General features: G+C 35.1%; 1 protein-coding gene and 1 long non-coding RNA gene across 13 annotated transcripts in view; both read left to right on the forward strand.

Moving 5' to 3' along the window:
- The window catches only part of nlgn2b (neuroligin 2b), a 333,407-nt gene that overhangs the window by 276,062 nt on the left and 42,272 nt on the right, over positions 1-15,073 (forward strand).
- The window catches only part of LOC147842056 (uncharacterized), a 592,784-nt gene that overhangs the window by 80,900 nt on the left and 496,811 nt on the right, over positions 1-15,073 (forward strand). The window lies entirely within an intron of this gene.

Consider the following 15,073-nt stretch of genomic DNA (forward strand, 5'->3'; position numbering starts at 1 on the left):
CTTAATCTATGGTCAGCAAAATACAAATTTAAAAAACTCATTAGTCTGAGAAGCATCTCAAATTTACAATTTTTTGGTGAAATGTAACTTAAATTATATCTCAAATGTTATACATCACCTAGATGATTATAAATGGAGAGAACACAGTATTTTAAAATGTATTTTATTTTAATAGTGATATATCTCATCCAATAAATTAAAGGTATTTCTTTATTATTTACTTTGATCTACCATATCTTAATGTACCAAACTTCACACAATAAATAGTACCAAAATAAATCCGAAACCAGTTGCACTTTCAGAGTTTTGATTTTCAGATGCAAAATCACAAAGTATTATAAAAGCGGTTCATATGACCAAAAATCTAGTCATCAGCCTGTAATTCTCTTTTCTTGCAAGAGAGTCTCTGGTAGACATAACAATGTCTGTTTCATAGGTAAATCAGTCTTTTGTCTCTATACAATGAATCAATTGATTCAGTTCACAAAACCTTGTTGAATGAATATTTCAAAAGGTCAGCACAACAATTCAGTGAATAGGGCCCTTTTAGACGTTTGGAATTCACAGTACCAAACAGTGAAATTATTATTATCTTATTTTTTTCATATAAGTTCAAATATGGAACAATACATTAGAGAGTAATTGAAAAAAAAATCAACTAAAATGTGCATATGCATAGACTTTTACTGGATAGGTAGCAGTTCTGTCTTTTATATATATTTATAAATAAATCTATTATATAATCTATTCTGACTACTTTAGGATTACTTTTGACCTAACTTGTTTATAACATAGATTTGAATAAAATCATTGATAAGCAAGTTATATTTCTTTGTTTTCAGCATTATGAAAATAAGTAAACATGATGTAAACATGCTCTAGGATTTCTCAACCTGGAATTTGATGAAAGGCTAGTAATTGAAAACAAATAAATTAATTATAAAACAATAAAAACATTGAAACCCCCAAATTTGAAATGATTTATTTCTTCACCTGCATGTAGTTGTGACTACTCATTAGTCTGAGAAGCATCTCAAATGTACAATTTTTTGGTGAAATGTAACTTAAATTATATCTCAAATGATATACATCACCTAGATGATTATAAATGGGGAGAACACAGTATTTTAAAATGTATTTTATTTTAATAGTGATATATCTCATCCAATAAATTAAAGTATTTCTTTATTATTTACTTTGATCTACCATATCTTAATGTACCAAACTTCACACAATAAATAGTACCAAAATAAATCCGAAACCAGTTGCACTTTCAGAGTTTTGATTTTCAGATGCAAAATCACAAAGTATTATAAAAGCGGTTCATATGACCAAAAATCTAGTCATCAGCCTGTAATTCTCTTTTCTTGCAAGAGAGTCTCTGGTAGACATAACAATGTCTGTTTCATAGGTAAATCAGTCCTTTGTCTCTATACAATGAATCAATTGATTCAGTTCACAAAACCTTGTTGAATTAATATTTCAAAAGATCAGCACAACAATTCAGTGAATAGGGCCCTTTTAGACGTTTGGAATTCACAGTACCAAACAGTGAAATTATTATTATCTTATTTTTTTCATATAAGTTCAAATATGGAACAATACATTAGAGAGTAATTGAAAAAAAAATCAACTAAAATGTGCATATGCATAGACTTTTACTGGATAGGTAGCAGTTCTGTCTTTTATATATATTTATATATAAATCTATTATATAATCTATTCTTACTACTTTAGGATTACTTTTGACCTAACTTGTTTATAACATATATTTGAATAAAATCATTGATAAGCAAGTTATATTTCTTTGTTTTCAGCATTATGAAAATAAGTAAACATGATGTAAACATGCTCTAGGATTTCTCAACCTGGAATTTGATGAAAGGCTAGTAATTGAAAACAAATAAATTAATTATAAAACAATAAAAACATTGAAACCCCCAAATTTGAAATGATTTATTTCTTCACCTGCATGAAGTTGTGACCTCTAACCAACATCTCAAAACTGTGAAGATGCAAATGGGTTGTCAATCATTCAAATAACAATTTTAAATCCAAGTTTTTTTTAGCTCATATATAAACAAAAATATTCTGGAATCCCTGTGTCACGTGAACAAACATTAATAAACAGACTCTGCCATGTTCAGAGTCTTCCGAGTTTGAATTTATTGTACATCAGCAATGATCTGACTATTCAAACTTAAAGCTATATAAAAATTAATATTTTATGTCATTGCATGTATACTTTATAATCATACAATCTATTTTTAAAAAGTAACTGTAATCTAATCATGTGCATTTTAAAAGGTCAATCCACTTTTTCACTATTGTGCCAAATGGTTCTAAAAACCATATGCTTCCAGCGGTATTTACACGTGAGCCTGGTATGGTGCAGCACATTTACAAACCTTTCTTGGCACAGAATTCTAGACACAGTTAGACGACTGTACCAAGCCATTCTAAACTGGTAAAGCACATGTGCACCATGATGTCGCCACCTGGCTGCCAGTTTCTCCATAACAGGCTTAGCGGAAACATGCTATTAACTTATTATTTTTTGATATTTAACTAAGTAAGCAAAGAAAAAAAGAGTCTCCAGAAATATTTAATTATCATCCTTAGAGATGTTAAAATTGCACTTGCATTACTAAATCAACACTTGACGCATTTGTATAACATTCCACAGTTATCAGCACCACCATGGAAACTAAAACCATGCTAACCAGCCAAAATTGGCACGGAAAAGAACAGTTAAGCAATGAGAACAATTTGGCCTAATAGTTGAAAACTGACTAATATAATCCACGTATAAATACAACATTTAAAAAATCTAATTATTTAATCCAGTTAATCCAGTCACTACACAGCCCTAAAAATGAGTACATATTGCTAATTACATAAAACGTATTGTTACTAATATAAATAAACAGATGGCCTTTTATGCAATTATTACTATCAAATAAAAAACAGGTAAATTATTTACAGGATTTCACAGTCTCGTTTTACCATTCTCTTTCCATTTAATATGACTAGCATTCTTCCCAGCATACATGTCTATGCTTCGCACTCGGTGCGTTGAGTTCTCGGATTCCGAGCGTCTCTAATTGCAGAGGTTTAAATAGAGACACTGCCAGCTAATCCAATTTTGCGTCTCTGAACACGGGAGAGAAGAGGAGAGAGAAGGCGCAGCGACAACGGAGGAGAGAAGGAGAACGACAGAGAGGAGAGATGAAAGAGAGGAGGAGAGGGGGAGCGCTCAGATCACCAATTTGAGAGCACGGAGGGGGAGAGATCGCTAAAAAAAGTGTGGTGATAAAGACGAGTATATGATGAAATGAGATTCACGGAGCTTTGAAAGTGAGAGAGAGAGAGAGAGAGGGGATGTGTGGGCGGGAGACAGGAACAAGAAGGGAGGGATGGTCGTGGTGAGAAAGGTAGTGCGTTTCACTCACGACGCACGGTGTCGCACAGGGATCTAGGTTCGAATCCCATCCTCTATGCTTTAGTTTCCTGTAAATAGCGCTGAGAAAAGCCTAGATGGAAAAGAACAAAAGACGAGCAGGCGAAGAAAGGTAAAGAGCTCCCATAACAAGAACAGACAGGCAAAGATGAAGGCAAAGAGTTGAGGAAAGGGGGAGAGGAGAAGGAAAAGCAGGAGATCAGAGGGAAAGAGGGAGGGGGAGGTGCGGCAAAGGAGAGGAAGAGAGAGATGCAGGCTTGGAGGAGGAGAGACAGAATAGCGTTCTTGTATTTTGAGGATGTTTTGAAGTGAATAGGATACTAAGGCCTCTGTTGAAAGGATCTGGGCGTTGTGCTTGCTCTCTCTCTTTCTCTCTCTCTCTCTCTCTCTCTCTCTCTCTCTCTCTCTCTCTCTCTCGCTTTCCATCCCATATTGAGGCTAACGCTTTGCATACGGTCTCTCTCTCTCTTCCTGTGTCTCCCCATTCTTCCCTCGCTCTTACACACACACACACATACACACAAAGATTATACTCATGGATTCGTAAGCAGGGTTGTCCCAGATAAGATGTTTGTGGATTCTGTGTACTTCTCCTCGATGTATCACACACACACATATACACACACAATATCTCTATACTGCAGCAAAAAAACTTGCTTGAAAAATCTGCTTTTACAGCATCTGATTCTTTTATTCATTATTATTGACATTAAAGGGACAGCTCACATTTTTTCAGCACAGTAGCAGCTGTTTAGTTGAATGTGGATGTATTATAAAAGCAGAGTCTGTCAAAGCATCAAACAGCCTTTGTAAAACCAAATATAAAATTGGCCTGTAAAATTTTATATAGTTACAAATCTCATGATTAATAAAACACTATGACTTTTGCCTCATTAAAACTGCTAATTTGGTGCTTATTAATAATTGTTGTAATTAGGTTTAGGTATATTGAATAAGATCATGAAGAATAATTACTTTAAAAGTACAAGTAAACAGCCAATATCTTTATTCATTCATTAATTTTCCTCTGGCTTAGTCTTTGTTTTAGAGGTTGCCACAGCGGAATGATCGTGAAAAATTGTGAAATTCACGTGAACATGGGGAGAACATGCAAACTCCACACAGAAATGCCAGCTGGCACTTCTTGCTGTGAGACAACAGTGTAAACCACTGAGCCACCGTGCCACCCCATACCTTAATTACAGGCAGGTAATGAGCTAGTAGTTAATGCTGGGAATTGTTACTTAAACTAAAGGGTTACCAAACCTTTAACATCTTCATATTAAGTGCTTTAATATCTTGATTAACATATTTGGTCACCATTCAGTTTACTATACGGACATTCTGCCAGGTGATTCCTTTTGTGTTCCACTGAATGAGGGAAAGTCAAACAGATTTGAGATGAAGTGAACATGAGGACCTGCTTACAGTTTGTGTTAAGTATGGGTGGGACAGCTCACAAACTTTTGTTTCAGTTTGTATCACAGTTCAGTTGTCAAAAATAAAACACATGCTCATTCTGAAAACGTTACCAGTTTGTCAGTTAGCTCGACATGTCCATTTGTGGACTTGAGACTTAAATAGGAGTTGACTAGACGACGGGGTTTGAGTCCAGTTCCAGAAAGCAGGTTAGACAAAAACAAAAAGCTCATTGAGATGTGAAAAAGTGTACACAACAAACAAAAACTGCAAAAAACGTAGCTCCTGGGATGTATTTTGCTCTCTCCAGAAATGTATAGGGATACGAAATCAGAATGAGCCTGGGTTGCAACAATAATAATTAATCCCCTATTATTCATTCATTCATTTTCGGTTTAGTCCCTTTATTAATCCGGGGTCCCCACAGCAGACTGAACCGCCAACTTATCCAGCATATGTTTTACGCAGCGGATGCCCTTCCAGCTGCAACCCATCTCTGGAAAACATCCATATACACTCATTCACACTCATACACTACGGACAATTCAGCTGTACCGCATATCTTTGGACTGTGAGGGAAAGCGGACCACGCGGATTACGCGAACGAAGGGAGAACATGCAAACTCCACACACAAACACCAACTGACCCAGCCGAGATTCGAACCAGCAACTTGAGCCATTTTAATAACTTTCAAAGGTAGTCCAAAACTCTTTTGAAATGAATGCAAATGTAGGGTGTTTTAATTTGGTGCTATCAGAGGAGTTTCAAAGGTGTGTCTCTCTTCAGCTTCCATGGTCTGGTTTTGCCTTAGTATGTGAAATTCATCTGCATATTTTGCAATATTAGATCGAAAGATCAGTAAAGGCCTATACATAGACTTGTCCATTGACACTTCCTCCCCTCAAAGAAATGAGAAAAGTGCTTGAAAGTTGACAGAAGACCTGGATTAAAACAGCAGGTGTAAACATAAATGCTTCTCTTGTCTACTTGTGATTCTGTCAGCTAAAACAGCATCTTAATACCAGGTGTACATTGGCCGTAAGTACAAACTAATCATTCATTCATTTATTCATTTTCTTTTCGGCTTAGTCTGAATGAACCACCAACTTGTTCAGCACATGTTTTACGCAGCAAATGCCAGACAATTTTGCCTACCCAATTCACCTACCAGATGTCTTTGGACTCTGGAACAGAGAGAGGAAAACCACACAAACATAGAGAGAACATTCAATCTATTGATCTATTTAGGTTGAACTATCTAATATTAGCATATAACTATTTAGAGTAACACATAACTTATTAAGATTAAGAGTAACACATGACTTATTATTAAGATATTGTCATGACTGTCAGTGACCACCTGAGGGCGCTGTAGTTCAACGGACTCTGAGAGTGAACTACAGCGCCCAAGAACTACAAGTCCATACATACCACGCGCATTACACCTGGTTCACTTACACTGATTGGTCATCACAGCTGTTCCTGTTTCTTGTTGATTTCCTGGACTATTTATACAACCATTTTCCCACTGTTCGTCACTGCGTCATTCTGTCACGTTACATGATTTAAAACGGGAACAAAAGGTGCGGATCCAAGTGCAGATTTATTACGATTGTGCATCAAACAGAAAAACAAGGTGTCCAAAGTGCAAAGTAACAAATAAACAACAAAACAAGAAACTATAACATAAATCAGAAACAGGGCTCAGGAATCACAAACTCGATATACAAGACTTACTAGATCACGGAGACAAGAAAGACAAACGACGCAGTGACGAAGAGATTTCTGTGATTTGGCTAGATGCTGAGCTCGTATTCCTCTCTGTCTCTCTTGATGGAGAGAATGCCCCAAGCTCAGATGTCTTTCCAGACCCTCTCATTCTCATTTGAATTTAAAGACACAGTCACAGAAATGACACAATTTAACTCAAAGCCTAAAAGGTTCCATTTCAAAGAGTTATAAGTAATTATTTGTGGGGCATTTTGTGCTGAAACTTCATTTTTTAAAATCCAGGGACATCACAGACTTATTTTATATCTTGATGAAAAGGGGCATAATAGGTACCCTTCAAAACTCATAAAGCATGATGTTATTCTACATACTATTCTATTTTTTTTTTCCTTCACTTTCGTCAATTGCTGAAGGTTTGGTCCTTGCCACTGTCGACTCTGGCTTGCTTGGTTTGGGACTTGATTTATGAATTTTCTCTTCAGTGTTTAGACTTTCAGCAGTGGAAATTAAACCACACTGAACTGAACTGAACTGAACTGAACTGAACTGAACTGAACTGAACTGAACTGAACTAAACTTCAACACTGAAAACTGAACTGACAGATTCAATTTACTAGAACTTCAATGTTAAGCTGCTTTGATACAATCTACATTGTAAAAGTGCTATAGAAATAAAGATAAATTCTGCATAAACCTGCATTTAGCTAAAAGTCTTAGTTATTTGTTTGTTAATAGCAAGAATTGTAGCTTAAAATGACTCTATTCGATAATTGCTGGTAGATTTTTGCTGGTAGCATTTCTTTTCATATTAGCACCACTCAGAAAAAAATGTAAGTTTATCTTTCACAACTCTGGAAATGTTGTGTTCCCAGTTATTATTTCAGTATTTTAAACATCTAAATATAATTTGAAGAAATAAAACCAGACAATTATTTCCATATATTGGTAATAGTATAAAATCTATTAGATGAATGTGAATGTCATACACATACTTTGTTTCAATAATTTGATCAGACATTTCCATGGGCAACAGATGAAATAATCTAAACAAACTTGATTTTACATTTATCAAAGACATTGCAAGCCAAGTGGCAAGGGGTTTTAATGTTTCATATAACTTGTGTGGGAATTATATAATGTTGAATTAATGTCCCATAGTCATGTAACATAAACAGATATATTTATGAGAAGAATCAAACCACATATTATATTACCACACATAACTTGTAACTATTTCAAATATTTAAAAGAATAAAATTGAATTTTATTACATTTTCTGACTTCATGTTGACAAATGGGCTGAAACTAGTGGTTTTAATGATAATAGCAAAGTATTAAGGTTTTTGGACTGCATTTTGATTTTTAAGGGAAGTTTAATTTTGAGAGGACCACGGCTTATCCCACATTAACTATATGATTTGCCAATCAGATTAATCTAAGCGCACATACAGTTGAAATCAGAATTATTAGCCCCCTTTTAAATTTCATTTATTTTTTTAAATATTTGCCAAGTGATGTTTAACAGAGCACTGAAATTTTCACAGTTTGTCTGATCATGTTTTTTTTTCTTCTGGGAAAATCTAATTTCTTTTATTTTTGATAGAATAAAAGCATTTTTACATTTTTAAAAAAACATTTTAAGATCAAAATTATTAGCCCCTTTAAGCTATATATTTTTTTAATAGTCTACAGAACAAACTATCGTTATACAATAACTTGCCTAATTACCCTAACCTGCCTAGTTAACCTAATTAACCTAGTTAAGCCTTTATATGTCACTTTAAGCTGTATAGAATTGTCTTGAAAAATATCTAGTCCAATATTATTTACTGTCATCACGACAAAGATAAAATAAATTTCTTATTAGAAATGAGTTATTAAAATTATTATGATTAGAAATGTGTTGAAAAAAATCTTCTCTCTCTTAAATAGAAATTGGGATAAAAAAAAATAAACATGGGGGCTAATAATTCAGGGGGGCTAATAATTCTGTCTTCAACTGTAAATAACCAGATTTTCTTACCTACTCTAAGTCATCTTCACCTTGAGGAATTCCCACATCCTCCCCTGCTCCTTCCCCTCTTTCCTAGATTAATTCAGGACAGGGCTGGCTGGCAGCTCAGTGGTCAGCACTGTTGCCTCACAGCAAGAAGGTCGCTGGTTCGAGTTCCTGCTGGGACAGTTGGTGTTTCTGTGGGGAGTTTACATGTTCTCCCCCTGCTAGCGTGGGTTTCCCCCAGGTGTTACAGTATAAAGACATGCAGTATAAGGGAATTGAGACCTACCTGAGCTCAGACTCCCCTCTCTCCTGATGAAACTTGAGGGAGCCCCAGGCTCAAGGATCTTCTGAGCTCAGTGTTCTCTCCCAGGACAGCATAAACACGCTTTATTATCAATTTCAAGTGTCAACTCTCTTTTTCAAATGACTCTTTTAAATATACATATTTTTTGGTAAAAATTAAATAATTTATTAAGCAAAAGTATTTTTAATCAAACAAATATTTAAAAACAAACAAAAAAAAAACTAAAAATTCAACTTGACACAGATTAATGTACAGTTAAAAAATAAAGCTGTGTAACACCTTCCTCAAACTAAAATCTTTTACCATCAAAATCTATTACTTATATTTTCATTTTTTTAAATCCGCAGAGAAGATATGCTATTATTTACTAACGTCACATGATTATTCAGCAATTGATTCATTCTTGTAATATGCTGATTCAGCATTCAAAAAATGCATAGAATGCTCATGAATGGGTTTTATTTTCATACAGAAATCTTTTCATACATTTTAAATGCCTTAACTGTCACTTTGATGCCCCAATTTATTGCATAATGTTGATACCTGGAGTAGCACGGTGGCGAAGTGGTTAGCACTGTCACCTTACAGCAATAAGGTCGGTGGTTCAAGTCCCGGCTGGGCAAGTTGGCATTTCTGTGTAGAGTTTTCATGTTCTCCCTGTGTTCTCTTGGATTTCCTCCATGTGCTCCAGTTTCCCCCACAGTCCAAAGACATGCACTATAGGTGAATTGAGTAAACTAAAATGGCCATAGTGTATGTGTGTGAATGTGAGAGTGTTTCCCAGAACTGGGTTGCAGCTGGAAGGTTATCTCAGGTAAAACATATGCTGGGTTCATATATATTGTCGGTTCATTCCACCTTGACGACCCCTGCTAAATAAAGGAACTAAGCCGAAGGAAAATGAATGAATCAATGAATGTTAATACCTTGTGGGAAATCCAAGCTACCTTATAATGACAGAAATAAAAGACGTTCCAAACAAAACACAGATTTCACATCAGCTGACTGGCTCTGACAGCACAGCTCATCCACACAGTCCTTTCTGATTGGTCGAACCTAAAGTGACATTGCTTCAACAGCACTAACAAAACAATGATTTTCAGAATAACTAAGAAACAAATAACTATGAAAAAATGTTGGAGGAAAAAAAAACAATGAAAAGTCTAACATTAGTCTAGTATATGAAAGAGATTGACTGAGAAATCTGGGATAATTCAGCTTGTTTATATTTCAGTGTGTGCATACTTGTGCATGAGCATTATTATGCATGGTTGCACATAGGTGTGTGTGTGTGTGTGTGTATGCGTGCTGCACGAACAGATATGTTTATTGCATTATGTGTGTTTGTCTACAAGAAGAGGTGTTTGTGTATGTGCAGACATTGAGACAAGAAAGTGTGTGTGTGTCAGTGTTTGTGTGACTGTGTGTGTGTAGTCGCTGTAATGCGTTTGTAAGCCGAGATTCAGGTGGTGATGCAGGCGGGCGTGCAAATACGTGCGTAGAATTTGTTTCCGTGGCAACAGGCATGAGTGAGTCAGTGCTGGTGAGCAGTTTCCATAGCGACTCCGCATCACAGCTGCCGGTGTGTGTGTGATTTTTGTGTGTCCGTGAAAGGACCTTGGTCTGTGTAACTTTTATTTTATTCTCTTTTGTGTGCCATTTCCTTTTCACATCTCCATCTCTTCCTGTCTCTTTCTCTCTTTCTCTCTCCTGCATGCTTTTATGATTTATCCCACTCTTTCTTTTTCTGATACCCCCCTCTTCTCTCTCGGGGTAAACAGATGTCGTGGTAGTTATTTATGTTTCTGCATGGTCTGGTTTTCATATGAATTATCTACAGCACTTGCACACCACAGAAGCACTGGATAACTGGACATTGCATTCACACACTGGAACATATGTATACTGTATACAGTTATGGGGGGAATTAAGAGACCCCTGGATAATTCTCAGATTATCTGGATTTATTAGGTAGGGGTTTGAGGAAATTGCTCATATTTGTTTTGTTTAGTAAAGTTCAGAAAGGCGGTTCATTCCACTGTTGTGACCCCTGATAAATAAAGAACTAAGCTGAAGAAAAAAATGAATGAATGTATGAATGAATGAATGAATGAATGAATGAATGAATGAATGAATGAATGAATGAATGAATGAATGAAAGTTGAGATGATGTTGCTTTCAAATTTCCAAATTAAAATATTGTGTTAGAGCAATGGTCTCAAACTCAATTCCTGGAGGGCCTATGTAGTCTTGATCACCTTCATTAGTTAGATCAGCTGTGTTTGATTGGGGTTGGAGCAAAAACTGTGCAGAGCTGCGGCCCTCCAGGAATTCAGTTTGAGACTTATGTGTTGGAGCATTTTTGTGACAGAATTGTTCAGTATAACAAATGCTATATCAAATATAGTTTTTGAACTCTTCTGAAGTTAAGAAATTTGTATTGTTCTGAATTTAATTTTATATAAACATGGAACATTTGTATGTTTAAAAAAATAAAAAAAAAGCTTTAATGGACTATTTTTATTTTACATTAAAAATGCAATTAGTTGTTTACAGGAAAACTTTAACATTTTGTTTTACTCAAACACATAACTACTGACTTCAAAAGCATTTATTGTGCCATAAAAAATATTATGTAAATGTTTTAGACAACACAATGCCAAAGTTTTAACTTCAGAACAGTTAAAACAGCAATATCTAGTGCAGGGGTTCTCAACCTTTTTTACTTCGGGGCCCACTTCTTTCTCTGATCAACCTGTCTGACATTTTCTCTAAAATGTTTGTATGAAATGCAAAATATATAAAAAAATAAAGTAAAATATATTATATATTTATATATGTATATATGTCTCTTAGTCAAATAATTATTAAACTATTAAAACTATTATGTTTAGAAATGTGTTGAAAATATCTTCTCTCTGTTAAACAGAAATTGGGGTAAAAAATAAGCAAACAGTAGGCTAATATTTCTGATCTCAGCTGTAAATATATATTAACATAAATAGATTCAAAGAGAACCACAGGTCAACAGGGAGATTGCAAAAGACCAGCTTCTGCTTTAAACTGGACTGACAGAATATCTACTATTAAATATCCACTATTCAAAAATATACAGACAAATGTAAAATACAGTAAAACACCCTAAATCTGTTGAGATCCGATGATATGATGGCGGTTTGCAGCTGGATACTATTGTGAGATCCCTTACAGGAACAGTGGACAGCTCCGTCAGAGCGCATCTGAAGCTCATATGCAAGCTTATTTAACAGTCCATCGCAGATACACCAATGAGCCTTGCTAGATCCTCCTGTATGAGCGCACGTCCATTATAAAACACTCGCAAGACATTAATTTGGACAACTATGTGGATATATTAAGTAGTTCCCACAAAAGTACACCAAGAGAGACTTTCACTTTCACTACACGCATAGTTTGTAAATAAACAGACTAGTTGCAGACGCGATCATGGGGCTGTTTTGAGTTTGAAGTAATTAATCACCAAACTGGAGAAAGCATATTTTTCATGAAATCCTAAAATGATAGTAAAATATTGAGAGTTAATTTTGAAGCTATCTCGCGGCCCACCGACAGGATGGCTGAGGCCCACTATAGTTGGCCACGGCCCACCAGTTGAGAATCCCTGATCTTGAGGAATACCTAAACCTAAAAACACTTTAGATTACAGTTTTTTTATTGGAAATTTTGAAGTAATAATATTAGACTTTTATACAATACAACGAATATGAACATTTTACTTAACCCCATACCTAATAAATGCAGTAAAACTAAAAATTATCATTTGATCTCTTCATTTTTTTTTTCTTCTTAGCTTTATGCATGATTGTGTGCAACACACTGCAAGAAAATGCAAAGAGGAACAACCTGTACCAATAAACAGCACACGTAGATGTGAATCTAAACGAGACAGAATATACCAATCTGGAGACCTGAGGCAGGGGAGTTTAGCGGAGGTCGAAGGACAGAGAAGGTACCAAGGGAACAGGAAAGGTAGAGATTCTACCAACATAACACCTAGAGGGGAGATCCGAGACTTGAGAAAAACCGAGTGCACACAGACTGTAATAACTGATACAGAGATACATCAGAATAGCAGAGTTTTTTGGAAGAGGAACAGACAGACTCTGCCAGCAGAATGCAGAAATGATGAGCCAATCCAAGGCAGACTGTGCCAAAAGATCCCAGAGTGCGTGAAGACCATTGGGGATATGTTTGGAACTGTGTACCAACATATTACTCTTACTGTTCCTGCAGTGTACAGTATACTTGGATGACCTACTAAATCTGCAGTACTGTGTACAACAGAACATATTGCTGTATTTCCCCCATAATGCAGTGTGCTCATGTTGACCTTCTATTTAAAGAGCGACAAGTGGACTGGAAGCAATACCAATCCCTATTTTTACCATCTCCTCCTTGACTCATTTTTTTTGATGTGACCACTAAATGATGGCACACTAGTCTCATTAATACCGGTCCACTACATTGCAAAAAATAATTAAATAAGTCAAGCAGCTTCTAAATATGATTTAATAAGTAGTTCTGCCTTAAAATAAAGTATGTGCACTCAGTCTCTCTCTTAATTTTTATTAGTTGGCCCAAACTTGACTCCAACTTTAAAAAGATTATAATACTTTGAAAACATCAGTTGCACTGACTTAAAATGTCTGAATTTGAGTGAACAAAAAAACTCTTGTGAAAACTATTTCTTACTACTAAGAAATAATATATTATCAGAACAAACAAGCATAGTTCAATTGAAAAAAAAACTTAGAGACAAATGTAAACAAAACATTTATTAGAAACAAAATTAGAAACAAGACAGGAGGTAAAACTAACATCAAACTGCTTAACAAGACTATCAAAACATGGCAGGACAAACAGAAAAATCCTTTGTAATGCTTCACATTTGAAGCATGCCTTTTTTTATAGTTGAACTTTGTTTGTTTGTTCTGATAATGAATTATTTCTTGTACCAATTTCCAAAAGAGTTTTTTGTTCACTCAAATTCAGTAATTTTAAGTCAGTGCAACTGATGTTTTCAATAGTTAAGTCGGTGCTGATGGTGTAGTGGTTAGTGCATTGAAACATGGCACTCCAGTGTCTACAGCAACCCGAGTTCGATTCCCATTCGAACCTTCTTCTCTCCCCACGCTTTCCTGTCTGTACTCTCTACTGTCCTTTCAATAAAAAGTGGGAAAAAAATGTTAAGAAAATAAGGATTATATTTTTAATTTTTCACTCAACTTCAGACATTCCAGTTCTGCAGACAAAAATTTTCAGTTGGCACAACTTAAAACGTTTTGTTACAGAGTAGTTGACCTCTCCAGAAAACTAATAAGTCTATGTTAACCCAACTAAATGTTTTTCTATTACAAACACATAATTTTAGGCCAGTGCAGCTGATGTTTTCAAAAGTTAAGTGAACAAGAAAAAGCGAATGGAAATAGGAATTATGTTTTGTTTTTTTTTTTGTAATGACTTAAAATATTTTACAGTAGAATTTTATGTTATTTTCCAAGTAAATACCTCAAAACAACTTAACGATGCCTAACACATTTGCCTTATCTATCTCTAAATGGACAACTTTTTTGGCATGGTCAGTTTGTCTACATTTTTGCGAATCTGAAATACATTACACGAGGTACGATTTGTTGTACGTTTCAGATACACATCCCTCTTGTACATGTCATCATCCTTCTTGTACATGTCATGCACTCTATCAAACCACTGACCTAATCTCTCCCCTAAACCCAACCAATAGGAAGGGAAGGCAAGGCAGGGCAAGTTTATTTATATACAGTAGCACAATAATAATTCAAATAGCTTTACATAAACAAGAATAAATGAAACATAAAATACAAGAAAAAATATATGAAATAAAAACAACAGAGAATAAAAAGTATTAAAACGTGTTTTAAAGGGGAAAAAAGAAAAGAAAGGCATAATATTGTGATCTGACGGATGTAGACCTAAGAAAAAAGTGCATTGCGACCACATAGTTTAACTTGACTTTACATTACTTTTATCCTTTTTGTGGAACTGTGTATCGCTGAACTCAAACTTAAAGCGCTCTGCATCACAAGTACAACACCATAAAAAATGAGCTATTTGTCATCTCAAATATGCAACAATACAAAC

This window comes from Danio rerio, chromosome 10, assembly GCF_052040795.2.
Source record: "Danio rerio strain M-AB ecotype USA chromosome 10, GRCz13ab, whole genome shotgun sequence".
NCBI classification, from domain to species: domain Eukaryota; kingdom Metazoa; phylum Chordata; class Actinopteri; order Cypriniformes; family Danionidae; genus Danio; species Danio rerio.